This window comes from Cnephaeus nilssonii (genome assembly GCF_951640355.1).
Source record: "Cnephaeus nilssonii genome assembly, chromosome: 6".
Lineage (NCBI taxonomy): Eukaryota > Metazoa > Chordata > Mammalia > Chiroptera > Vespertilionidae > Cnephaeus > Cnephaeus nilssonii.
Window position 1 is genome coordinate 59,289,781 of NC_137077.1, and position 27,796 is coordinate 59,317,576.

General features: G+C 41.1%; 1 pseudogene across 1 annotated transcript; it reads right to left on the reverse strand.

Moving 5' to 3' along the window:
• Positions 1 to 27,788, reverse strand: LOC307101983 (serine/threonine-protein phosphatase PGAM5, mitochondrial-like; annotated as a pseudogene). Its single transcript has 4 exons — positions 27,784 to 27,788; positions 20,181 to 20,801; positions 343 to 533; positions 1 to 255 (listed from the first exon to the last, which is right to left on the reverse strand). The product of its transcript is annotated as a serine/threonine-protein phosphatase PGAM5, mitochondrial-like (transcript).
• Positions 27,789 to 27,796: the final 8 nt, after the last annotated feature.

Here is a 27,796-nt window from a genome sequence, read left to right on the forward strand (position 1 = left end):
CTACTGGGAACTTCCTTCAATCCCTTCTATGTGGTTCAGCCTACTACAAGTAGCTTGAGCCTCCAGCAAAGTGAAATATGAAGTTGCTTTCACTTTCAGCCGTAAAGGCAGGGTGGCTAGGGTCATTTCTGCGAAACTGTGAGCAAAACCTTCCTCATCATCTGAGTCATCCCGCTCATGGTGACACTTGTCCTGCTCTGCCTTAAATTCTAGCTCCCGCTCATCATTAGGAGGTAAAACTTTATCAGGCGTGCTCTTGACGGCAGTCGCAGGAGTGACAGGCAGAGGAGGAGGTGGCACAGAGGGGGGAAGTGGTATTTTTAGGGATTAGCACCCCTCTACTGTATGTTGCAAAGCCGTGGGCACACCCTGCTTAGACATTCTTAAACTCTCCTGCGCCAGATCAAGGCAATCACGAATTAGAGACCATCGTGCAAATGTAGGAATAGGAATTTTTTCTGGACCTTCTGCCGTGTATCGGTCAAGCAACTGCTTTCCGGCCTTTTCCCGGGTCTGTAAGTTGATGGTTCCCTCTTCAGGAAACCAAGGGCAAGTTTCATTAACAAAACTCAAGAAATCATGAATTTGACTATGCTTAATAGAGCATCCTCTAGCTTTGAGCATTGTCTTAAGCATTTGAGCATATAGGTCTCTCTCCTGAGACAATGTATTTCCCATGTTTTACACCCAGCTATATTAATCCGCTCCTTACCTTACTTCTTAAATTCATTGCATGCACCTCGGACCATCTCCTCACCTTATTGCTTCAAGTTCCCCTGTACTCAAGTCCCTGTTCTGGCGCCAGTTCTTCCGCATCCAGCGCAGCTAGAGAGTGAATAAGACCTGAGTAGGGGCAACTGGGGATTAAGAAAGAGACAGACACAGAGACATTATACAAGTAAAGCTGGGACCAGGTGGGACACTATTCTCGGATGGAGAGACAGTGACCCAGAACTAGTGCAATGAGTTTATTATATATAGCATGATACCAGGAGTTTTACTAGAGTTCAAGACAAAGGGAAATTATGTTAAGTCATGCTTAAAGATCAGGCTGCATTCATCATTCTTGTGGCTTCTCGTAATTGTCAGGCCTGGCTGACCCCGGATAATTGCATCCACCCCTGGTGCCTGAGTAAACCTAGATAATGGCACCCACCCCTGGCGCCTGAACTAAAGGTCAGGACTGACAACATTCCTCGCCTTTGGCAAGGTATGTTTCCAGGGTATGGCTTTGCCAACGCTGCAGGGTTCAGCTGACGAACTTTGCTCAGGTGCTCTCCACACTCTATTTCATTCATTTCTGCTCTGATCTATATTATTTCCTTCCTTCTACTCACTTTGAGCTTTGTTGTTCTTTTTATAGTTCCTTTAAGTATAAAATTAGGTGGTTTTTTTTTAGATATTTCTTGTTTCTTGAGGTGGGCCTGTAATGCTATGAATTTACCTCTAGCACTGCTTTCACTGTGTCCCATAGATTTTGAGTTATTGTGAAGCTTATTGGATCCTGCTCCAGTTTTCTGAAGCTGGCCACTGGGTGTGTTGTATCTGGGCCTCTTGGGAAGTGCGCTGGTGCAGGACACTGCCTGTGATTGGCCCTCAGCAATCTAGTTTGTGGCTGCCTCTGCTGGACCTGCATGCACATAGGAAGGACCAAGCTGTACACCAAGGTCAGCTTTTACCATAACCAGTAACAGGGACAGATCAGCAAAAGTCCCAAAGCACCCTGAGATCCATCTCCAGGTGCCTCCACCTGCTGGCTGCCTGTTAGGCTCAGTCACTGAAAGGGCATCTGGGAGGACTCAATTTGCATGAGGTAGGTTCTCAGTGAGTCACCAGGTAGGGGCAAGTGGTGTCCACCAGATTTATGCAGGTTTAAACCTAGTGCCAGTGCTGGGTCTGAGGCCACTCAGCAAATGTCCCTGGGTATATCAAGTCTAGCCACCACCCACTGGTGGTGCCTAGACTTAGTGTTGGGGTGGGGTCTCAGTGAGTCATCAGGGTGATGCCAGCAGAGTTTTCAGGCCCAAATAAACCAATATTTGGCTATGGGAAGGAAGGGATCTACTTGGTCTAGTGTGTGAGGGGAAAATGGCTCCTGTTCTAGAACCACAAAACTCAGTCTGTCCCAAATTCTGATAGGAGAACACAGAGTGGGACTGCTAGGAATCATGAGGATGGGGGCTAGTGGATCTCCTGTGAGGGGGATGTGACTTTCAGATTTCAGGGAATGTTAGGGGGTGGCCCCCACCTCAGAGCCTGCTCTGACCTCTACATCCTTGGCCAAAGCTGCTGACTACTCATCAGGGCAAAACTTCATAGGGTAGGGCAGGAGGGAGTCCAGAGGGTGGTGCTACAGCTTTCTCCCAGGCCGATGCCACATGGAGGGAAGTGCTCCACCCATGAAAGATGGTGTCTTTGGTAAGGGAAAGTGACTCAACACAGGAGTTATGTTATGTTATTTAAAATGCATGTGTTTAAATGTAGTTCTTACTGTGGGTTGTGATTATTTTAAAGTTTAAAAAGCACTCAAATAAACACTGATGAGTTCCCAAAGGCCAGAGTGGGGCTTTCAGGTGCAGAGACTGACAGTTTCCTGGATGACAGAGCTGGAACACTGCCAGGCACACACTAGTTCTCAATTAGCTGCCAGGTGCCCGCCTAGGAGTTGGCCTGTGGAAAGGGAACTGGATGGTCTGGGGACAAGGTTGAGGGTAACTTTTCATAGTATATCCTTTTGTAAAAATAGCACCTGTTCATAAATAAATAAATAAACAAACAAACACACTTATAAAAGGACAGACAAATCCTTAAAGTTTACTGATTTCCTACACTATGCCAGGCAGTGCTTTAGTGTTTTACTGACAGAACCAATAAACTGCCTGAAGGAATAAAATGCTGCATCATAAAAAGTCTAAGGTAGTGGGATGTTGAAAAAACAGTACTATGTGGTGATCATAGTATGTTCTAGCGATACTCCCCAAAGGACATTATTCACTTATTTTTTATTTGTTTTTATTTATTTTAATTTTGAGTCAAATTAGAGTGAACATCAAATGTAATCATTCAGGGGAAAGTATTTTGAAAATGAGAATAAGTAATACAATTTTAATGTAAGGTAAAATCTGAGATATCTGTAGTTCCTTTAGGGTATGAGAAAAATGAGGACTTCTCTGTCACAAAATGAGTTCATGGGGGCATTTATAGGATTATGTTTGCTTTTTATATTTTGGGATGGAATTCTAAATAACCTCAAAAGTTGAAATATTTCCCAAATGTCAGAAATGCTGAAAGGTCAGCACAGCAAGCCGCAGAGGTTGTTGCTAAGCCTAACAAAGCTCTCTGTTTATCACATCATCTGTACATTATTTTTATCATTGTCCTCCTAGCTGGATGGTCTTAGACAAATGATACTTTCCTACCTCGGTCTCCCCACTTATAATTACAGACATAGGGAATTACAGTCATTGAACCAGACAAAGAAGATCCCTTCCGTTGTTAACCGTTGGTGGAATACCTCGAGCAGCCAAGGCACTTGGCCCTTGAAATCATGAATCAAGTCATTTTCTTTCTTTTTAATTTCAATTCTTTATTGTTTAAAGTATTACATATGTCTCCTTTTTCCCCTATTGACCTCTCCCTGGCCGCTCCCACCCCCAGCACATGCCCTCATCCCCCCTACTGTCTGTGTTCATTTAATCAAGTCATTTTCATGAACCCATCCTCAGATTAGTTTGACTATGACAACTACCCTGAGACATGATCCTTCCCACGGTTCCCAGATCAAAAGAGAACCATTTCTACTGGAAAGTATTTCTGGCTACTTTCAGAAAGCAATCATTGGCACACTGTAACACTCAAATAGTGTCAGGAAAACCAACCCACAGGCCACTATATTTTACTCACAGATTTTAAAAGAACTAAAATCTGTGCCTGCAACAGAAGAGGGACTCTCCATGTGCACATGAGATGCTCAATACCACCACGTAATCCCAAATGTTGAGGTCAGGAAGGGACCTTTATTATAACTCAATAAAGCTGAAAAGCATTAAAAGGCCAACAACTGGTGGGAAAACATATTGGCAATATACTAATAAATACTATACATTTAATATCTAGAAAATGTAAAAGCTTCTATAAATAAAAGGAAGCAAAATAATAGAAAAATGGACAAAAGATACAAAGAAAAGATGCAAAGATAGAAAAAGGAATAGCCAATAAGATATTCAACTGGATAAAAATCCTGTAAAAATGACGTTATTGGCCATTAGATGAGCACATTAAAAAACAGATATTAATAAGTGTTGGCATATGGGGAAATAGAAGTATGTATTCCTAGAAGTTTTGAATGGAACCTCACCCCTGGGTGAGGTAGAGGGTAGAGAATGAGGTAGAGGGAGGATTAACTCTTTAGGTACTTTTATAATAATAAATATTTACAAAGAAGTATTAGTGTGTTATTTGCAGGATTTTCAAACAATACAGAGAAGAAAAGAAAAGAAAAAAGAAAAGAAAAGAAAAGAAAAGAAAAGAAAAGAAAAGAAAAGAAAAGAAAAGAAAAGAAAAGAAAGAAAAGGGAAGGGCAGTAAAACTTCTGCATACATCAGGAATTAGAATATCGGGGTAGGATATATCTGGCCTCTTTAATAATGATTTATCCTTGAGAAGCTTCATTGCCTTCATCTAGATTTCTTTTGCTAAGAGTAGAGCAGTGATTTATAGCCCAATCTCTAGGACCAGGCTATTGGATTCAAATGCTACTCTATCTTATCAGATGTCTGATCTTAGTCCAGTTACTAGACCTCTCAAAACTTCCAAGTCCTCATAGGAAAATGGGGGAGGGAATATTAATACCTACTCCATAGGGTTCTTGTGAAGATTAAATGTGTAAATTCTTGGAACAATATTGACACATGGCAGACACTCGATAAATGTTACTTTTTACTATTAATACCAATAAGCATCACCTATATGTTCTGGCTGCGAATAACATAAGAGAGCACTGCTCTCCTTCTTTGCTTAGTAAACAGGGAGAGAAGGCTGTGTTGGAACCCAGTCCACATATGAGTCAACCAAGGTGGACAGCACAGGCCCTGGCCTCACGCAGCCTACAGACCCAATGGGTCAGGTTCTAAGCCAGAAAGCAAGCGGTGCTTGCACTACAGCAAAAACGGGTTGCCGGTTTTTGTGTGACTTTTCAAATGCTTCCAACATAGTAGGATCTCAATAAATGGGTATTTGGTCCACTTGGTAGAGCATTATAGTGTAGCGTTTCTATTTGGGCTCAAGTTCTGGTTTACAAGCCATGTGATACTAGACAGAAACTTTAATCCTCCATTTTCTCATCTGAAAAAAAAAAATGTGGACTGGGATGCCTCTTTTGCACTTTTGTAACTTAAAAATAGTATTTGCTGAGGGCTCAATAGTGCCTGGAGCAAAGTAGGTGTTGAGTAGATCTTAGCTGAGTCTATCGAGGTTGGCTCATTTTAAAATTTGGAAATCAGCCCAACATCATGAGTAGCACTGTTTGCAAAGAAACCTTATGACAAAATACATCTGTCTAAACAAAGGGCTAAGAACCAAGAGTTATTTCTCATTTTGGCTCAGTTGCAGACTTACGTGACCTGTAAAAGGCCAATTAAACAAAATATTTATTAATGATAATAAGGTTTGTAGCCAGAGCACATTCAGAACCACACACTGTGATTAGGCATGAACTTCATTCAAAATTCTTAGACTTCTGTTTGATGTTCTAGGAAGTCATTAAGCTGTGAACTTTCTCAGAACTTTCACGTAAAAATGTTGATTTGGTCTAGCTCCTCAGAGCACTTCACGCCTCTGCTCTAGCGTTCCTTGGTCAGCCACACATTTTCTAGTCCCCCCTTTTCTTTAACCTCCTTTGCCAAAGGTTTCAGAAAGGTTGGACAGGGTGTTTCTTATTTAAATATTATACTGGTTGGCTGAACGGACATTCTTTTGCAAGGGACTAGTGACGCACCCACTCCATCCTTCCGAAAGGAAATGTCTCCACCCAGCCTGAACACCCGAGCATTTTCTCTCTAACCTCTTAGCGGCTGTATGATTTTCTACCCCACATTACAATGACGTGTCTTTCCTCTTAGATTATGTATACCTTGAGGGAACAAAACTTAGTATATAGATTCACAGGCCTAAGAAAGTTCATAAGACTTTTAACTTTTATTTCAATACAGTAGGTCCTCAGGTTACGTCGGAGATCCGTTCCTACAGCAACGTGATGCAATTTTCGCCGTAAGTAGGAACCCACCTACATAAGCACCTACATCACTCACATGGAGCACATACACAGCAGTAATGAAGTGAAACAGTAAAAAAAATTTTAAAAGAAAGATAACAATTCCTGACCTTTACTTGTGGTAAATAAATAAAAAACATAAAGCACCTATGTACAGAACTTTTTTTTTTTTTAGAAATAAATGGGAGATGGCGACGTAACCACGAAACGACTGTGTGTATAAGGGGTTAGAGAAAAATCTATTTTATAAAGAAGTCACAAAAATGTAATGGCCTTATGTGATATGAATGCATGTATGTACAGGTCTGGCCCTGGGCACTATTTTACAATACATTACAGTCTCTTTTAATCTTTTTATAAAAGCAACTTTTTTAAAAAACACTTACCATGTATTATCTTATTCAAGCTTCACAACAAATAACCCTAGAAGTAGGTCATTCATATATTGATTCATTAATTCAACAAATATGTATCGGGACCCTACAATATACCAGATACTCTTCTGAACACATTAGGAATAATAGTGGTAATAAGGTCCCCATCCTTGTGGAACTTTTAAAGGGAAAAAGAGAGAGGAAGTAAATAAACATATAACAGGATATAAGGTAGTAATAAATGTTGTTTTTCTTCAGAAAAATAAAAGCTGCATGAAGCAAAGGATTTGAGGGAGGGTGGAGGATAGTTATTTATATAAGGTCTCTTCAAACAGATGTAACATTTGAGCAAAGACCTGAGCAAATCATGCAGATATAAGAAAGAGCATTCTAGGCAGAGGGAACGCAGCGCAAATGTCCTGAGATGAGAGCTTATTAGCATGTCAAGGACGGTTGGAAAGGCAGACCTATTTCTTTTGGCCATCCTGCAGGGCCTCTTCGGTCATAGCAAGAATCTTGAGGATTTTGCTAAATGTGATAAGAAGCAATTGAAGGGTTCTGTGCAAGGGAATGACATAATCTTAATGACTTTTATACTAAACCTATTAGCTACAGGTTGAGAATAGAATGGAGGCTGGGACAAGAGTGGAGGCAACACTTTGTATTTTTCTCTTTTTTTAACATTTCAGTACTGGACTTTATTCAGTGTCTTTCTGAATCTATTGAAATGATCCATATGGTTTTTCTCCTTAAATTTACTTAATTCGAAAATTACATAAAAGTACATATTAATGTTAACCTTCCGAATATACATGAATAAACCACAGTTGTTTATAATGAGTTTTTAATGCATTACTTAATTCAGTTATTTTACTCACAATGTTTTCTATGTTTATATGTGAGGCAAGCCTCTAATATCTTTTCTTATATAGTACTTACCTATTTTGTTTCAAGGTTATAGCAACCTCATAAGTTAGGTAATCTTCTTCTACTACTTTTAGAGTTGTTGTGGGTTTTTTTAGGTATAAATTACACATTCTTGGAGATTTGGCAAAACTAGCCTATAAAAACTATCTGAAATATGGATTGGGGTAAGATATCTAACTAGTCGTCATTTAATAGTTATTAGTCTACTCTTATTTTTCTGTTTTCCTTTAGTCCATTTTGATAATTTACATTTTTTAGACAATTTTAAATTTTCTCTTAATTTTCAAATTTATTTCCATGAAGTTCTTAAAAGATGTAATCTATTTTTTTCATTGCTACTTTGTACCATCATCTTTTATCTAATCCATAAAACTAGAAATCTATTTCTGATTTTATTTGTCTTCTCTCTTTTTTCCATAGTGACGCTAGCTAAAGCTTTGTCAATTTTATCTTTTCAAGAGCAAGCTCTTTATTTTATTAATTGTTTTTTATTATCATTTGTTTTCAGAAAAATAACATTTTTATTTCTATTGTCTTTTTACTCTCTATTTTATCTATCTCTGCTCTGATTTTAATTAGTTATTTATTTCTACTGACTTTCAGTTTCATTTATTCTTCTTTTTCTAGTTCCTTAAGGTGTAATATTCAATGACTTAATTGAGATTTTTTTCCTGTTTCTTGAGAGAGGCCTGTATTGCTATAAAATTCCCTCTGAGTACTATTTTTGCTAGGTTCCCAACATTTTGGTATGTCCTATTTTTATTTTCATTCATCTCTATTTATCTTCAAATTTCTACTTTTATTCTACATTGACCCAATAGTTGTTAAGAAGCATGATATTTAATCTCCACATATTGGCAATTTTTCCAGCTTTCTTCTTGTAGTTGATTTCTAGTTTAATACCATTTGGATTGGAAAAGATGCTTGGCACGATTTTGATCCTAAATTTATTGAGACTTGTTTTCTGTCCTAACATATGGTTTATCCTTGAGAATGTTCCATGTACACTTGAGAAGAATGTGTATTCTGTCGTTTTGGGATGGAAAATTCTGTATCTATTAAGTCCATCTTATCTAAGGTGTCACTTAAGGCTAATGTTTCCTTGTTGACTTACTGTCTGGATAATCTCTAAATTGGTGTAAGTGCAGTGTAGCTCAGTGGTTGAGCATCGACCCAGGCACCAAGAGGTCACTATTTGATTCCTGGTCAGGGCACATGCCCAGGTTACGGGCTCGATCTCCAGAAGAGGGTGTGCAGGAGGCAGCCAATTGATGATGTTTCTCTCTCATCAATGTTTCTCCCTCTCTATCCCTCTCCCTTCCTCTCTCTCTAAAAATCAATAAACACACATTTTAAATTGGTGTAAGTGGAGTGCTAAAGTCTCCTACAATTATTGTTTCTCTTCCTATTTCTCCCTTTAGGTCTGTTAAAATTACTTTATATATTTTGGTGCTCCTAGATTGGGTACATAATATTCTTGATGAATTGTCCCACATTCCCACTCCTCCATTGCTACCACATTAGCTGGAGTCATGCTTGGGATCTGCATCCATGCACTATCCCTGTTCCCACCCCTATGTTTCCTCCCCAATAAATTCAATACACCCACCTTCAGGTGTACCCAAGTGTGGATCTCTCGGGCATGTTTGTGTGTTGAGCAGAAGAACCTTTGCTGGATTATGGATGTCCAACTAGTTGTAAATGTAAGGGGAAATACAAGTGGTCTTCTCACTCCACCATGATGCTAACCTAGAAATCTAAAAATCATCTTGTATTTCTCTCTTTTTAACACTTCCTGCGTATATTAACAAGTCCCTTGATTTTTTTTCTTTCAAAATCAAGTACATATCAAATACTTCTGCTTCTCTCCATCTTTGTAGCCACAAGCTTAGTCATCTATCTGTCTTCTGCCCTACTGTAGCAGTCTTTTAACTGGTCTCCCTACTTCAATTCTTAAATATAATTTTACAACTACTCCAACCTCTATATCTCTCTCCCCATCACTCACTACACTTCAGCCATATTTATTTTCTGTTAGTTCTTAGAATATGCTAACCTCATCCCTATTTTTGAAAATCAATTGAAAAAATATCTGAGTGAGGATTTTTTAAAAATTAAGAAAACCAAGTCTTATGAATAATTTAAAAATTAATTGTGGCTCATGGCAAAAGCTTTAGATTTTTATTTCTTTAATTAAACCCAGAAAAGAAAACTTCTTGAATGAAAAGGCAATAAAAATTAAACAGTCAAAACATATTGGAAATTGTGTAGTCATTGTTTCCAGTAATGAAACAATAGTGTGTTTTTTCATCTAGTAATTTTGGGAATGGTGTGGGTGGAAGAACAAAAGACCAAAACCAAGCATTTCAAAGCACTTGGGGAATACAAGGAAGTTTGTCTGTGGGTTGTTGTTGTGTTTTGTTTTGTTCTGTTTTTCATTTATTCAGCAAATATTTGAGTTGACTAATGTACTAGTATACATAACTCCATATCAGTAACACTACTAGCACTAGGAATGTAAAGATGAGAAAAAGCTAGCCTCTGTTCTTAAGGGGCTCATTATTTAGCAAGATATACATTAAATGTATAGAAAAGCTTTACCTGAGTAAAATTGATGGAAGAAAGGACCTTCCAGGAAAAGGGAATGGCTGGAGCAAACACTTTTTATATTTTTTTATTGATTTTTTTTTTAAGAGAGAAAGGAAGGGAGAAGGATAGAGAGAAACATTGATGAGAGAGATACATCATTGATTGGCTGCCTCCTGCATACTCCTTACTGGGGATCGAGCCCACACCCCAGGCAATGTGCCCTGACTGGGAATTAAACAGAAGACCTCTTGGTTCCTGGGTTGACATTTAACCACCAAGCACCACTGGCCAGGTCCGAGCAAACACTTTTGAAAGAACAAGAGATTCAGTTTGGCTGACCTATGAGAGTCATGAAATAGAAAAAAATAAAATCCAAGAAGCATACTGATATCTTTAATACCTAGCAAAGTATGCTCTGGTTTCTCTTCAGACCGCATAAATCTTTCGCCTTTTAATACCTAGCAAAGTAGTTTGGCTTCCATTCTCAATATTATTTCAGGCAATAAAACAATGGAAGACTATTGATTAGGAATGTGACATGATTTGAGCTATATTCTTCTATAGAATTGATCTGAATATGGAGAAACAAAAAGCAGGCAACCCAGTTCAGAAACACTGAATTCATATAGCTAAGGAATAGATTTAGGTAGAGGCTTGGGAAAAGGGAAAACAAAATGATTGGATTCTTTCTTTGTTCCAGGCAATGCACTACATATTATAAAGTATCACTGACTCCTCACAAGGAGTTAGTCCAATTGGGTAGCAGTGTTATTATCCTCCTTTTACAGTATTACTTTTAACTTACTTTTTATTTACTTAGATTTCTCCAGGTGTCAATGGGCGTGGCACTTAAAACCCGCTCAGCAATGCTTTTGCTAAGAATCTGGGTGACAGCTGCTGTGTATGGGGAGGAAGGGAGGACGGACGCTGGAGGAACGGCTCCTTCCATGCAGAGTCTGTCTCCCCACTCCCTGTCCAGATGGGGCTTACTCAGAGGTCAGCACCATCTCAAAGCCGGGAAGAACTCAGCGCAGCCTAGATTGGCTTTCCTGTGTTGGGCCATTTGGGGGCCATCCAATTGTCCTGGAATTTTGCAGTAACCTTCTTCCCAGAAATTTCTATAGAAATACTAAATACCTAATAAGATAGGATTTTTTGTTTTGCTGGAATAGTGGGGGGAAAAATCAGACCCTAGTTATCCATCAATTCCCTTTCCTCCCCCCTTCTATGTGTTTTTGTTTTGTTTTGCTTTCTTCTATTTGCTTATTATCTGATAAAATACAACTTTGAGGGAATTAACTGGTGAACCAGATAGTTTGTTGTCAATGGTAGCAAAACAGAATTACTTACAACCAGTCACCTCTGAAACTAGTCTATGATTCTCAAGAACAAGTCAACCAAGATAGTCTTAGGAAATATAGTTCCAGAAATATGCTGTTCAAAAACAGTGCTTCCCCCATAGCAATTGATATCAACTGAGAGAGAAAATAGTATTCAGCTATTACTGTGACATCATATATGGTGTACACTCATAGAAAATTGGAAGTCTGCATTCAAAGGGCCTCACCGACAAAGGCCTGCTCATAAGAGGTAGTGTGGTCCCGGAGTGAGCCACAGGACCAAACAGAATGAGAGTGGACTCTAGCTCTGGCATTTATTATGTGGCCCTGCACAAGTTGTTTAAATTATCTACAATAACACCCCAAGATTGCTGTGAATATTAAATATGAAAATATACGACTGGCAGATTCTTTCAACAAATAATTATTGAGCACCTATTAAGCCCACCATGCTGAATGGAGGAAAAGGGAGATGGAAATAGGAATAAGTGAGAAATACGTGGTCTCCATCCTCAAAGGCAAACATTGAACAATTTAGAAAGTAATGCAACCCTAGCCAGTTTGGCTCAATGGATAGAGAGTCAGCCTGAGGACTAAAGGGTCCTGGGTTCGATTCTGGTCAAGGGCATGTACCTTGGTTGCAGGCTCAATCCGACCCTGGCTGGGGCCTGTGAGGGAGGCAACCAATCAATGTGTCTCTCACATCGATGTTTCTCTCTGTAGCTCCCCTTCCCTTCCACTCTCTCTAAAATAATCAATGGAAAAATATCCTCGGGTGAGGATTAAAATAAGTAAATAAATAAAAAGTGATGCATCCAACAAAACAGGTACAGGATACTATTTAGTAGGGGCTCAATAAATAGTAGCTATCATTTGAATTATTTTAACTAAAAAAACTACAAATAGTCACTATCAGAAAATAGGAAAATAGTATCTATTTTTAGAGAAAAATAAGCAATTATTATGAGATATTTTAGTCTGTATTTATGAATAGATATAAATTGGTTTGAGTAACAAGTCTATGATACTTGTGTTAATGTTAAATCTACATTGCCAATTTTAAATTCTACCAACACTGCCTTAACTGTGTGTGCCCGGGCTCATCCTTAATTAAGAACATGGTCTTTGGAATATGACATGCTTGGTTTTCAATGTTAATTCTGACAGTACTAGCTGAATAGCCTTGTGCAAACTTTTAACGCTTCCTAAGCTTCACTTGCCTTATCTGTAAATTGAGAATAATAATGTATCTTCTCTCCAAGTTGTGAAGGATAGAGCATTGAGCAGTGAGTGCTTAACAAATTATAGCTTTCACTATTGTTAGCCTGTAGCAGGCAGTATGCAAGAGTGAACAAGTCTATCCTCAGGGGTTTGCCGTATAGTCTGGGTATTTAAATAGGAAGTCGTAAAACAGTACGTTAATTGCTACAATAGAAAGAGCACACAGTGCCATGTGAGGGTGCATTGTAATCCCGAGGCTAGGCCAGAGGGTGAATAAAGAAAAGTCTCGGCCTCTGTGAGCTTGTGCTAAGTGTGAAGGAAGAGAAGCAAGACATGGACCTAATAAGTATACTGGGAGGCATAACGTGTATAAGGTGGTAAGTGCCTTAAGGAAGACCAATATGTTGTACAGGGTTTCTTGTAATGGACAACTATCTCACATGTGGTTTGTGAGCCAATCCATACTTCTAAGGAACATTGTCCATAAAACCTCAAAACTAATGGAAGTTTTATTGATGGACCCTCCATTGTGCCTCTAATAAGAGATAGGTAGCCCCAATTTTGCATTTGTCATCCTGTTTGTTGTGCCCACAAATATAAAACTCCACTGGAAAGATATTTGAAGCTAGCATGTGATTAGATCCTGATTTTCATTATGCTCTTTTGAGATACTCAAATGGCAGAAAAAAATTCAGTCAGAGAAAATTAATGTTCATATCATAATGACATATTTAATTTTTTTCCTAGTAGAAACAGATCACTCTCTGTGTCAGAACTGGCATGGCAATTGTTAAAGCAAAAACACTCAATACTCAGAGGTCCATTATGTAGTAAATTGATTATTTCCCCCACACAAACACAGAATAGAAGCAAGCTCAAAATTCATGTTTGAGGTTTTAATGAAAATACTAGATTAGTTAAGGATGGCTGACACAATGCTACGAAATATGAAATACACCCACTTTTATTAAATAGCTAGCCTGAGTATTAGACAGTGGAAGATGAGCCACATATAGAAGATTTGCCTCTGTTCTGATGCAGCCCATATTCTTTCTCCTTGCGTAGCCCACATCCTGCTGATTCCCCTCGTATGTGTTTCACGCGGCCCCTGCTCTATGAAGATCAGGGTCCTTGCTTTCTGTCTCTAATGATGTACCTGTTCAACTTTCACGTTAGGAACAATTGTCTTCCCTTGTGTTTCTAAGGGTGCTTGTTTTCTCCCAGCTCTTGGCAAAATTCCTCCTGCAAATTTCTTATTCTTCTGCGTGCACTTTATTGATGAGTGAAGTTACTGTCCACCCCTTTTAGTGGAAGAGCAATATCCACTTTGGTGCCCCACTGGAAAATGGAATTGCAGCATGAACTGAAACACGGACACTTTCTGACAGCACGTTGCCCTCCTCCTTGGCGGCCAGGCCTCAGGCTTCTCTATTTCACCCTTTCCTGCCTCATCCTTTTTGTTTTTAACTAAGAATCACACACACACACACACACACACACACACACACACACACACACACACGGATATAGAGTTCCAATTCTGGGGAAGCTCCTACATAAAAAAGACAGAATGTCCACTGAATACAAATAAGCTGGGTTTCATCTGAAAAAAAAAAAATCTGTGGTTATAAAGTTGCATAATGCTGCCAACAAATGTCTTTAAAAGTCCCAGCTGTGAACTGACACATGCTGGACACAAAAAGTGCAACTCTGACACAAACCTGTGATGTGATTAACTCACTAAAATTAATACGGGGACGGGGGGTTGGTGATCACGGAACGCAAAACAGGCCTGAAGTCTTTTTAACATCATTATTGCTGTTTGGACAATTGCACTTATTTCAGAATATGCGCTCACTGTTCCAGGAGCTGTTTGCAAACATTCTGCTATTTCATTTTACAAGTTCTTTATTCTGAAAGGATGCGCTCTGTGTTCTCCAACATTGAGTTGACAGTTTTCATGCCATTTTATAGTGCTACTAGTGGCCTGGTGCACAATATTCGTGCCCATTAAAAGGGGATTAAAAGAAAGGAAATATTTTAATATTTCTGTCTGCCCTTTCTCTATAATAGAACTGTCAGAGATGAAAGAAAATTAGTAAAATGTATATGAAGATCTTCCTCCTTTCAGAGTCTGGGGTGCGCCGCGGGACCCAGAGTCAAGTCCCCGCCCACCCGCGGCACCTCAAAATCGTGGGAGACCCAGACCCAGCCGGCCCCACCCCCATTGGGCGAGATCCAGACCTGGCCAGCCCCACCCTTGTCAAGCCCTGCCGGGCAGGGGGCGCAGCCTCAGGTCCCCGGCACATGCCAGGTGGGAGGTGTACCCTCAGGTCCTCCAGCGCACCCTCAGGTCCCCCGGCCCAGCGCCAGGGTTGGGGGCACAGCCTGAGATCCCTTGGCCCAGGGCCAGGGTGGGCAATGCAGCCTGAGGTCCCCCATCAAGCCCTGCCAGGTGGGGGCATGGTCTGAGGTCCCCTGGCCTGGGCTGGGGAAGGGGCACGCCTTGAGGTTCCCCATCAAGCCCTGTGGGCAGAGGGGGGCGGGCCTGAGGTCCCCTATCAAGCTCCACATTGCGGGGGGGCGTGGCCTCAGGTCCCCCAGCCTGGTGCCAGGGCGAGTGGCACAGCCTCAGGTCCTTTGGCCTGGCGCTGGGGCAGGGGCGCAGCCTGAGGCCCCCCGTCAAGCCCCACTGGGCGGGGGGCATAGCCTGAGGTCCCCCAGCCTGGCGCTGGGGCAGGGGGTGCAACCTGAGGTCCCCTGTCAAGCCCCACCAGGTGGGGGGTGCAGCTCAGGTCCCCTGTCCCATCCCAGCGCCACGCAGCCTCAGGTCCCTGCTGATTGCTCGTAAAGGCTCGTTACAGGAACTCGGCCTCCGCTGTGAGTGCAGCCATCTTGTCCATTGTGGCATGATGGTCAATTTGCATGTTCCCTCTTTATTAGATAGGATGTGCAGAGGCAGCTGACTCAGCGGTAGTACGTCCCAGGTACCTGAGGCGCCTCCTGGCGTCCTCTCCCCACAGAGCTCTATGAGGACACACTCCGGAGACTCAGGATATGTTTCCTGTCCTACCTCTTCCCTTCCATCATGAACCCTCTTGCTTAATTTCTGTCCCATTCTTCAGACCTGGATTGTCTCCCTGCCTAGCATCTTCATGCTAATAAAATGTTCAGACTATCCTCTTGGATTTATGCTCCAAATTCTGTCCCTTGGGGCATCTGCAGTGTGATATATAATTGGGGTTCCCTGTGATCTAAGTCAGGTCCAACCACCCCAAGTTTGCTCTTGTCTGAAAAGGAGTTTTGAAATCATATTTTTCAAAGGTCTGCAGGGGAACCTTCTCTTCCCTTCAACTACTATCCCTACCTGTTTGCTAGTACCTATAATTAAAATATAAGCCTAGCTTGTCTCATTTTCAGTTCTTATAAGTGTATTTCTTGTATCACATGATCTCACGCATCTAGGGGAAATAATGAACAACATAAACTGATGAACAAAAACAGACCTGGAGACAGGGAAGCATCGATCAGACTGTCAAACCTCAGAGGGAAGGTAGGGGGAGGGTGGGGGAAAGGAGGAGAAATCAACCAAAGGACTTGTATGCATGCATATGAGCCTAACCAGTGGTCACGGGCAACAGGGGGGTGAGGGCATACGTGAGGAGGGGTTGGGATGGGAATGAGGGGATGAGGACAGTTATGTGATACCATAATCAATAAAGAAATTTTAAAATATATATAAAATATAAGCCTAGCATCATGACAGTTTCTCATCGTTCTAGAATATTTGATACTTGCTAAAGGTGGAATCATCTCAGGCCTGGCTTTTTTTTTTTTTTTTTTTTTTTAATCCTCACCCAAGGATATTTTTCCACTGATTTTTAGAAAGAGTAGAAGAGAGAGGGAAAGACAGAGAAATATCAATGTGAGAGAAACACATGGATTGGTTGCCTCCTGACCAGGGCCCAAGCCAGGGAGGAGCCTGCAACTGAGATATGTGCCCTTGACCAGAACGGATCCTGGGACCCTTTGGTCCACAGGCTGACACTCTATCCACTGAGCCAAACTGGCTAGGGTAGGCCTGGCATCCTATCTAATAAAAGAGTAATATGCAGATTGAACATCACTCCAACACACAAGATGGCTGCCCCCATGTGGTCAAAGATGGCTGCCCCCATGTGGACACAAGATGGCCACCACAAGATGGCCAGCAGGGGAGGGCAGTTGGGAGGGACCAGGCCTGCAAGTGAGGGCAGTTGAGAGGGATCAGGCCTGCAAGGGAGGGCAGTTGGGGGCGATCAACCCTGCAGGGGAGGGCAGTTAGGGGTGACCAGGCTGGCAGAGGAGGGAAGTTGGGGGCAAACAAGCTGGCAGGGCAGCAGTTAGACATCAATCAGGCTGGCATGGGAATGGTTAGGGGGTGATCAGGCTGGTAGGCAGAAGCGGTTAGGGGCAATCAGGAAAGCAGGCAGGCGAGCAGTTGGGAGCCAGCAGTCCTGGATTGTGAGAGGTATGTCCATTGAGGGGTCCCAGATTGGAGAGGGTGCAGGCTGGGCTGAGGGACACCCCCACCCCCGTGCACGAATTTTGTGCACCAGGTCTCTAGTTTTTAATAATCTGAGCACATGCTTTGATAAAGAGACAGAACCTTGGGGCTGCATTGGGGGGACTATGTCTAGGACACCAGATGTATGTGCACATGCATGTGCGTCTGCTTATGTGTGCTCAGAATTAGGCTGCTGTTTCCGTCTCCAAGTCACAAAATCACCCTTGATTTTGCTGAAAGTTTTTCTTCTTAAAAGGGTACAAAGTTAAGTGAGTGCAATTTTTCTGTAGAAGTACTTTGTACAGAGAAGTGGAGGATGGTTCGATATAATTGCTAATCATACAGACTATGATTTCTCAGGGAAGGAGCTAGGAACGAACATTGTTTTGGCACCTGGACATGCCAGGAACATCACAAACATTATCTCAATTCTTCCAACAACTAAGGAAAGGTGGTTATTATTTTTCCCAATTTAGTGGGAAGGAAACTAGGCAAGGTCACAGATCTAATAGTGGTGCAGACAGATTCAAATCTAAATCTTTCTGATGCCTCATCTCATGTATTTTTCACATTCTGTACTAAGAGGGGATCTAGTATAGTTAAGAGCTCAGATTTTTAAGTCAGACAAACGTGGGTTTGAATTTTTCCTCTGCCATTATTATGTCTGAGACCTAGAATGATGCAACTTACCTATGAGCCATGGCTGCTTCCAATTTTATATTCTTTTAGCCTTTGTCCCAACTTTCATTTCTGTTGATTGGTGTCTATTATTGTTTCAATTTCTCATTGCCCATAAGTCATCATAAGCCTATGCTTCCCCTCTCCATCTGCAATTTCCATCACTTTGTCAAATTCAGACGTAATTGCTGGTATCTCTTAGAACTTCGGAATTTGAAGGCTAGATATTTTGATATTTCCTCAACTGTCATTTTCATTCATGCTAAATAATATTAAGTCAATCATTTTTTCAAAGACATTATCACATGCTTTCCATGTTTCTGTACACAAAAGAATGTTTATGCAGTTTATGTACTAGTATATTACTCATGTCAGATGTGATTTCGTTATTTTCAATGAGCAGAACAAGTCTACAATGGCTGCCCTTGACAGGGCCAGCTTTAGTTGGGTTAGTAGATCATGAAAATATGTACTTCCCATTAAAATTGTATACTCTTCATTTAAAGATTTTTGATACATGCTTATTTCCAAAGAATATTATTGATGTAACATGATACAATAATGACTAATAAATATATAGCTAACCATATGCCAGTTATCATTCAAAGTAATATGTATATCTCTTTATATATAAAAGACTAATATGAAAAGTGTCCCCACGGGAGTTTGACCAGGAGACCAGGAATTCTATTGCTCGCTATGACGTGTGCTTACCACCAGGGGGCGGCGCGGAATGAAGGAAGGCCCCAGCCAGCATCCGGCAGCTGGGGAAGGGAGGCCCAGGCCAGCAGCCAGAAGGCCCCGATTGGCCCTGATTGCTGGCCAGGCCTAGGGACCCTACCCATGCATGAATTTTGTGCACCAGGCCTCTATATCCTATATAATAAAGAGGTAATATTAAAATTAACCCTCACGCCCTCACAAGATGACTGCCTATGACTAGGCCGGCAGCGGGGGTTAGTGAGGGACGACCAAATGACTGAATAGCAGGCTGCGTGGGGCGACCAGGCCAGCAGGGGGGCCGTGAGAGGCAACCAGCCCAGTGGGAGGTGTGCAGTTGGGGGTGACCAGGCTGGCAGGGGAGGCAATTGGGGGTGATTAGGCTGGCAAAGGGGCAGTGAGGGGTGACTAAACTGGTGGTGGGGGAAATCAGTTAGGAGTGACCAGGCTGGCAGGGAGGAGGCAATTGGGGGTGACCTGGCTGGCAGTGGAGGGCAGTTAGGAGTGACCAGACCGGCGGGGGGTGGGGGCAGTTAGGGGCAATCAGGCCAGGACACAGAGGCAGTGAGGGGCAATCAAGCCAACAGGTGGGGGCAGTTAGGGGCAACCAGGCAGGCAGGCAGGTGAGCAATTAGGAGCCAGCGGTCCAGGATTGTGAGAGGGATGTCTGACTCTTGGTTGAGGCTCGATCCCCAGGATTGGGCCTAAACCGGCAGTCAGACATCCCCCAAAAGGTCCCGGATTGGAGAGGGTGCAGGCTGGGCTGAGGGGATCCCACCCACCTGTGCACAAATTTTGTGCACCGAGCCTCTAATATACATATATATAGTTTATTACTCACAATAACCCTGTAAGGAAGTTATTATTATTACTAGAGGCCCAGTGCAAGAAATTCATGCACTGGGGGAGGGTGTCCCTCAGCCCAACCTGCACCCTCTCCAATCTGGGACCCCTTGGGGGATGTCCGACTGCCTGTTTAGGCCCGATCCTCTGCATCCAGCCAACAGAAGGGAAAAAAGATATAGAGGGAGCACGCTTCTTTTTTTTTTTTTTAACCAGGAAAATAAAGTTTTATTTTGTAGTTATTTCCAAAGATGGCAGAGACATGGATCAGATATCCCATTTAGTTGCACTGCAAAAAAAATGTTCATAACCGCTTCATAGAAATTGTACTGTTTTTGTAAATATTTGGGATGGACACATCAGTGTCCAAATACTTTAATCCATAAGCATAAAAGTTTAGCAGCCAGAGACAAACAGAATGAGCTGTCAGTTAGCTGTGTTCCTTAAACAGGACTCTCTTCTGGCTGTCCCCACCTGGCCCCTCTCCCGTGAGACCAGCAGGTGGCACCCTGTTCACCAGGACGTTCCCCCTTTCCACCCTGGGCCAGAATGACACCCGCGGGATTGAGACACTTCCCTCCACCTCGGCCTGGTCCTAGAGAAACGAAGTGACCCAGCGCAGCCCGCGGAGCGGACGGAGGCAAGGTCTCCGTGTTCTTGGCGGCTCCCACGCCAGCGCTGGGCAGGGGTGCGGAGAGCGGGGCCTCGGGAGCGGGAGATCTTGTCCGGAGGCATGAACCCCGTGTCCCCGAGGGCCCTGAGGGCCACGCGGCCATCAGCCGGGACCACCAGGCGGGCGATGCTGCCACGTTGAGGGAGAGGCGGAGCCTGCCTTCGGGAGGGAACCGCAGCGCCCCGCACACAGGCAGAGAAGACGCTGACGTGGCTGGTGGAGGTCTCGTACCTGTCCTCCTGCTGCTGGACCCCTGCCTGGTGGATGTGTTCCAGAAGGCGGCCTCGATCCCGGCCCCGTCTTCATGGTACCGCACAGCTCCCGGCTTCCAGGGAGACGCGGGCGTCAGGCTCCATGGGGGCGCCTCCCCCCCGGCAGGTCGGTGCTGGCCGGGGAGACCCCTGGCAGGTGTTTGCTGACGGTGTCGGCAGTTTCCACGGCGCAGGTCATGGAGGAATGGACAATTTTATTAAACCTCAGCCCTAAGCTTGCAAGTCGGAGACCAGTGAGCTCAGCCTGTTCACGACCCCGGGGTGTCAGGGTGCGGGAGGCATCCGTGTGGCGCTGGGAGTGCCGCGGGGCCTTGGCTTTGTAGTTGTCTATTTCTGGATGCCACGTCCTCGTATTATTTTACAGGGAAAAAATTATTTAAATAAAATACAGGAGTTCATAATGAGTAGTTCTGTAGGTACATGAGTGTGGTTACAATATTCATGATAACTTTTCTCAGTTTTAAAATTTTCTTTTAAGGGAAAATACATTGCTCTATAACTGCTAATGTAACCATATCACTACTTAGGAACATCACTGTCGTTCTGTCTTTGGGTTCCATGCAATGGCACCAAATCATAGGGGGCATTTCCTATAATGAGGTTATTCCGGAAGATTCTGACAGGTAGCACAGTGAGATAAATGGGTAAAATTTGAGTTCAGATTTGGGTTTGAATCCTGGATCTGCTACTGCACCATGTGACCTTACACATATTTGACCACCCGAGCCAACAGGAATCATACTTACCTCATAAACTGTTGGGAGGACTCAGTGAGATATTTTACATATACTGCCTGCCACAGTGTAGAGGTTTTAAGATGTCAATCCCTTCTTTTTTACTTTGTCTAGTAATTATTGTTCCCAGGGAGAGTAGCAGTAAAGGGTGAGAATACCAGTTCTTCATTTATTTTATATACCACAGTGCTGGGGGTTCAGCTCGTTTGCGCAAACTGTTCCTGTTAAATTGCTCATGTTTTGCCACTTCTGGAAATCCAATTTTCTTAATATTTGTGTTGTCTAGTTTAATTCCCCTTGAATATTCTTCATGTGGATTGTCTTCACACTTTATATTTTGATTTCACATTGTTGAGTTGTCCTCGGTTGTGTGGTCTGATGTCTCCTTTGCAGGTCATGATTATGGCTTTATAACGTTGCCCTTGACACATTTTTTAAATTGCTTAAAATTGTCCTGTGTCCCATGGCCCAGTGTTCCTCTTTTGCATGTCTCTGTTCACCAGGCTGGAAAACACTTCAGTGCCTGCCAAGGCAAAAAATATATATTCTGCAAGTTTGTAGACTCTGATTACGTAAAGGTTATGTGCGTCACTCAGCCCAGATAAGCTCTGCTTTTACAATTGACTTCCCAGCAACCGATGCAGTCACCTGGGAAAACATAAGAAATTGCACAGTAAGGTCTACCCAGGAAAGCTATCCCAACTTCCTTTGAGTCATTTAAGTGATCATTTAGAAACAAAGGCGGAAATAGCCTTCTGTAAACCACGGCATGAGGAGCTGTGCTGATAATCACAGGAGACTCTCTGAACAAGGCAGCCAGTGGAAGATTCTGCACAGAAAACGCAAGGAAGAGATGGAACACTTACCGTCCCAACTCTCATCTCTTTTTCTCTCACCTTCAAAAGCCTTTAAATGCATTTATTTCACTCCTTCTGTCATTCATTTATTCTTCTTTTTAAGAAACGCAGAATAAGTTTCAATCATATGCCAGGCTTCAGGCATATTAGAAAATTAGTAAATTCTGATCTGTGTCCCAGAGAAACTCAGTGAGCTGGAAAGATAAACAAATACTGTTCTTACACTCACATCTGTTTAAAGAGATGTGGTGGCAGGAGGTGGAGAGGCAGCAGAGAGCAGGGCAGGAGATGACAATGGCATTGAACTTCAAGAAATGGGCAAACCTGGAGGCCAGGGAGATCAAAGGAATGTAGGAGCCAATTCATCACATATTCAGGGATAATGAGGGGTCTGCTGTGAACAGAGACAAGAATTGGTTCATGAGGTTGAAGAAAGAGGAGTCAAGGAAAAGATAAGAAGGTGATCCTGGGAAGTTTAGGTTTGGCCAGTTCTTTAAAATATAATTTGCCTACTAAGGGATATGGCATGCAGAGATGGTAAGAGACTGTGGTTTGTATTCTCATGGGTCTCCTTAGCCTTGTGAACTTGGACTTGCTATCTCTGAATTTGATATCTTAATCTTAATTTCTTTACTTATTAAAGGAGGATAAGACTCAGGATGGAGCTAGAAATGAAAGACAATATGATTATATTAACTATAGCTACTATTTATTGAGTATATACTATGTACAACTATTGTGCTTTACATGGAGTATCATTCAATTACCAGAGAGAAATGCTATACCTTAGATATTATGATTATTCATATTTTACCTCTGAGAAAACTGAGATGAAATAATTTTTTAGTAAGTGGCATGATATTATGAGGGATCTAAAACACAACTCTAGAAAAATTGTTTTAAAAAAATACATTTTGGGAGAAAGTTCCAAGAGCTTAAAAGACCATTAATAAATGGCCTCCTAATAAAGAGATGCTTGCACAGAGGATAATTTTGTCTTAATGGATTACTCAGACAATTACATACTAAGCCATAAAACCCAGCACTAATTTTACTGCCCACTTTTAAAATATATTAAATGCATTAACTTAATTAGTCTAGTCATCCTCACTCCATTTTTTTTAATGTTGGTTCTATTTTTCATGAGGAAATATTACACTGAAGTATCCTAAAATTGAATTCTTCTATCACATCAGTGGGAGCTTTAATTTGACTTTATAATTGAAGTTAAAAGGACTAACATGAGATTTTAAAGGATAAATATAGTCATAAATGTTTTTTCATTTTAAATATAGTTATCTGGTGAAATATGTACACATATAATACCTTAATAAAAAATGGAAAATAAATAAATAAATATAGTTATCTAGTTTTATTTTAAACTCTGATATTTCAAAGTCTTTGATGTGTTGTCAGAGTGTCTGTAAACTCAGTCCACACCACATGTATCAGATGTATAAAATAAAAACTATCTCAGAAGAAACATAAAGTGTCTGTGAAATGGAACAAATTTCCCAGCCTCAATTTCATATGAATACCATGAAGAAAAATGAGTTTTAGTGGTAATTTAATTTAAATGACTGTTACTACAAATAAGCAAGCCTACACCAAAGAAAAATATGAGTCCATTCTCCAAATCAGGAGAAATTTCTCAAACAAATGTAAAATTAAAACAAAACCACCTCAGAAAAAAATTAATAAGATGTCTGTGAAATAAGGCAAATTTTTCAACCTTAAGTTCATATTGATGGTATGAATGAAAAATACATTTTATTTATTTTTTATTTTTTATTTTTTGTAGTTGTTAATCCTCACCCAGGAATATGATTTTTAGGAAGAGTGGAAGAGAGAGGGAAAGACAGAGAGACACGCTGATGTGAGAGAAACACATCCACTGGTTGCCTCCTGCACGAGCCCTGACCAGGGCCCTGGTGGGGAGGAGCCTGCAACCAAGGTACATGCCCTTGACCGGAATCAAACCCAGGACACTTCAGTCCGCAGGCCGACAGTCTACCCACTGAGCCAAACTGGCTAGGGCTGAAAAATACATTGTAGTTACAATTTAAACGACTGTCACCACAAGCAATCCAAAGAAAAAATATATGTCAGTCCTCAAAAAGCAGGAGAACATGGGCAAAGGGCGAGCTCTAACCTTTAGCGAGCAGCCGCTTTGTTCCAGGTACAATTTATCAGCATTTTTTTGTGTGTGTTTTTACTTCATCTGAGGATATATTTATTGATTTTAGAGAGAGAGGAAGGGAAAGAGAGAGAGAAACATTGATTAATTGCCTCCCATTCATGCCTGACCAGGAATTGACCTGCAACTTGGCTATGTGCCCTGCCTGGGAACTAAACCCGCAACCTTTTGGTGTATGGGAAGATGCTCCAATATCAGCATTTTAAAAAAATATATTTTTATTGATTTCAAAGACAAAGGGTGAGGGAGACAGAGAGAGAGAACCATGAATGATGAGAGGGAATTATTGATTGTCTGCCTCCTTCACACCCCCCACTGGGGATCGAGCCCATAACCGGGGCATGTGCCCTTGACTGGAATTGAACCCAGGACCCTTCAGTCTGCAGGCCAATACTCTATCCACTGAGCCAAACCAGGTAGGGCCCAATATCAGCACTTTTAACTGGACTCTCCAAAGGTGCAACTCATGGCACATCTCACCAAAGTACAAAAATCTGGGTTTGCTCCTGAAAATTGCTAACATTTATACCAAAGCATCATCTAATGTACAATTTTCTTTATTATGGAGCTGAATACATCCACTCATTCAATTAACTATGGTAAAAAAAAAAAAAAGAAAGAAAGAAGAAAGAAAGAAAGAAAGAAAGAAAGAAAGAAAGAAAGAAAGAAAGAAAGAAAGAAAGAAAAAGACAATATATACTTTTACCCAGAGAAGCAAATGGGAAGATCAAAAATGTTTAAGTTATTTGAACCATTATTCCCCACATAACAAATTCAGCTTAATCTGCTTTTTTCTGTAAGAAATTTGAATAGTTTGGGATAATTCATGCATGAGTTCCTCCACATTGCATGCCACCCTTCATGTTTCCCTTTAATATCTATGAGTGATTACAATTTTAAATGGCAACAAAATGGAGAAATCGCGATATTATGTGACTTGGTTGCTCTGGATAAAATATTTTTCTCCATTTACAAGAATTATAGCAGTAAGTATGTCCTTCATAAGGCAGCAGTGTGTGTGAGAAATACTTTGCTTCTAACTCTTTTAAATGAGGCCAAGAAGAGTTTACATATAAACTTCATGCAGGTGTCAAAGATTTGCAAAATGTATCAGGAATTTTAGACATAATGTTTTTCTCAGCTGAAGTTTGGCTTTGTGAATATGGATTAGCAACCTGAATCAATGGATTTGTGCTGTAAAAAAAACTCTGTATTTGATCCATTCTATCAAATTCACTAAGAAAAATTAGATTCAATATGTAAACCCACATGTTCTTCATAAAAGTTCTAATTTTGAAAATGATTAGCACAGTTTGACAATGTATTAGTGACAAAATAACACAATTCATGGATTTAGCAACATTAAATAAGGTTAAATAGTCTAATAATTAAATGCTCAGCATTTATTTCAGGTACTGTATTAGACCAGCAATCTTCAGCTTCTATATTTCTATACAAAAATCATCCCCACTCTAGGTAGTGGGAATGCCCTCAGTAAGTACAAACACAGTTCCAGAGATTTAGAAATAAAGAAAATATCATATGGGCCATTGTAGTTATTAATTGTACGAACTAAATTTAAAAACACTCAGATAAACCAGAATGCATGGCAGTGGGCATTTTTAGCAGTGATTATGAACGATTTTAATGTATGATTTAACGTATTCTACATGCATTTTATAAAATATATAGATACTAGAATTATTAATATTTATATAATAATCTATAGTTCACTGGTAATTTTTCATAATTAATTCATTCACCCTCACAGCCACTCCATGGAATAGATGTTATCATCCCAGTTTTTCAGGTTAACAGCATAATGAGAAAGTTGTGGAATTGGGACTCACACACACATCCTCCACTTCTCATTCCCAAGCCCAGTTTTTCTCCACTGAATTACTCTGATTCTCTATTGATATGATATGCTCCATCTGTACTTGTGGATGAAAATATCTGCATATGGTTTAGATTCCAAAATCATTGGGGACAGTATGGGGGGATCTGGAGAGTATTATGCTAAGTGAAATAAGCCAGTCAAAGAAAGACAAGTATCACATGATTTCATATGTGGAATCAAATGAACAAAATAAACTGATGAACAAAATAGATCCAGAGACATAGAAGCATGGAACAGGCTGTCAAACTTCAGAGGGAAGGCAGGGGAGGGTGGGTGGGTGGGAAGAGATCAACCAAAGAACGTGTGTGCATATATGCATAACCCATGAACACAGACAATAGTGTGGTGAAGGCCTGGGGCAAGAGATGGGGTCAATGGGGGGAAATGAAGGACATTTGCAATAATTTCAACAATGAAGATATAAATAAAAATACATAAATAAATATAAATAAAATGAAACAAAAAATAATCATCATCAGGAAGCCTGTGCAGTGAAAACAGGACACTAAAGATGTTACATCATTGTGTGATATGGAGAACCCACCTTATGTTGTCAAGGGATAAATGGCATTGAAGACATTAATTTTAGAGAGTGAACATGTGTGAATTTTATAACCCACCCAGAGATACTAGCATATAAGGTGTTGTTGTTTCTTCACCTGACAGAGATAGTGACAGAGAGGAGTCTGTCAGAGAAGTGTGGTATAAGAGAATTTAACCAGATAATATCCCACATGCCCTAATCATAGTTAGAGCCTCAAATTGTTTCTTTTTACCTATTGAACAAATATGTATTGAGTACCTATTCTTTTTCAAATATGGTGCTTGATTTTAAGGGAGAGTGATAAACAAAGAAAGTATGACCTCACCTTCAGGAATTAGTCCAACATGGACAATTTATAAAGGAAAAGGGCTGATTACTGTGACAGAATCTAACAAGAGGTACCTAATATAATTGGAGGGTCAGTAAAAGCCCATTTGAGGAAGTGATATTTAAGCTGAAATTTAAAAAATAGTTATCAATTGCTTTTCTCCTCTATTATCTTTTAAAATTACATCTTTTATTTTATTAATGTTTATTATTCATTAATAATAAGTTGGAATGTATTTTAAAGTATTGAAAAGAAGCTTCTAGCTGTTAGAGACAGATTACATATGATGATTAATGATATAGGATTAGAAGGTAAATTACCTTGACTGCTATATCAGTTTAATATTGCTATAATCATATCAGATAAAAACAACCCCAAGTTCTCAGTGGCATGTAGCAGCAAGAATTGATTTTTCTGGGCCTGAGGGTTGGCTGGGGTTCAGCTGATTCACGGCTGAGCGGCCCGCTTCAGGCCGCAGTGGCCGGAGAGGCTCCGTTCCTGCTGCTGGTCTGTGAGACAGCAGGTGGCTGTGCTCCACGTCTCATCCTTGGACCAGAGGCCAGTTGGGGCTGTGCGGCCCCATCTTCTGGTTTTGAATAGCTGGATGATAAGCATGAAATTCACCAAAAGGAAATGTAAAGAAGGAAAGAAAAATTGCTATCTTGACTGTACTACAAGTTCATTCATTTTTCTCCTGCTGCTTAAATTTCATATTTGAGAAATCCTGCCCTGGCCCAGTAGCTCAGTTAGTTAGAACATCATCCGGTACGCCATGGTTGCAG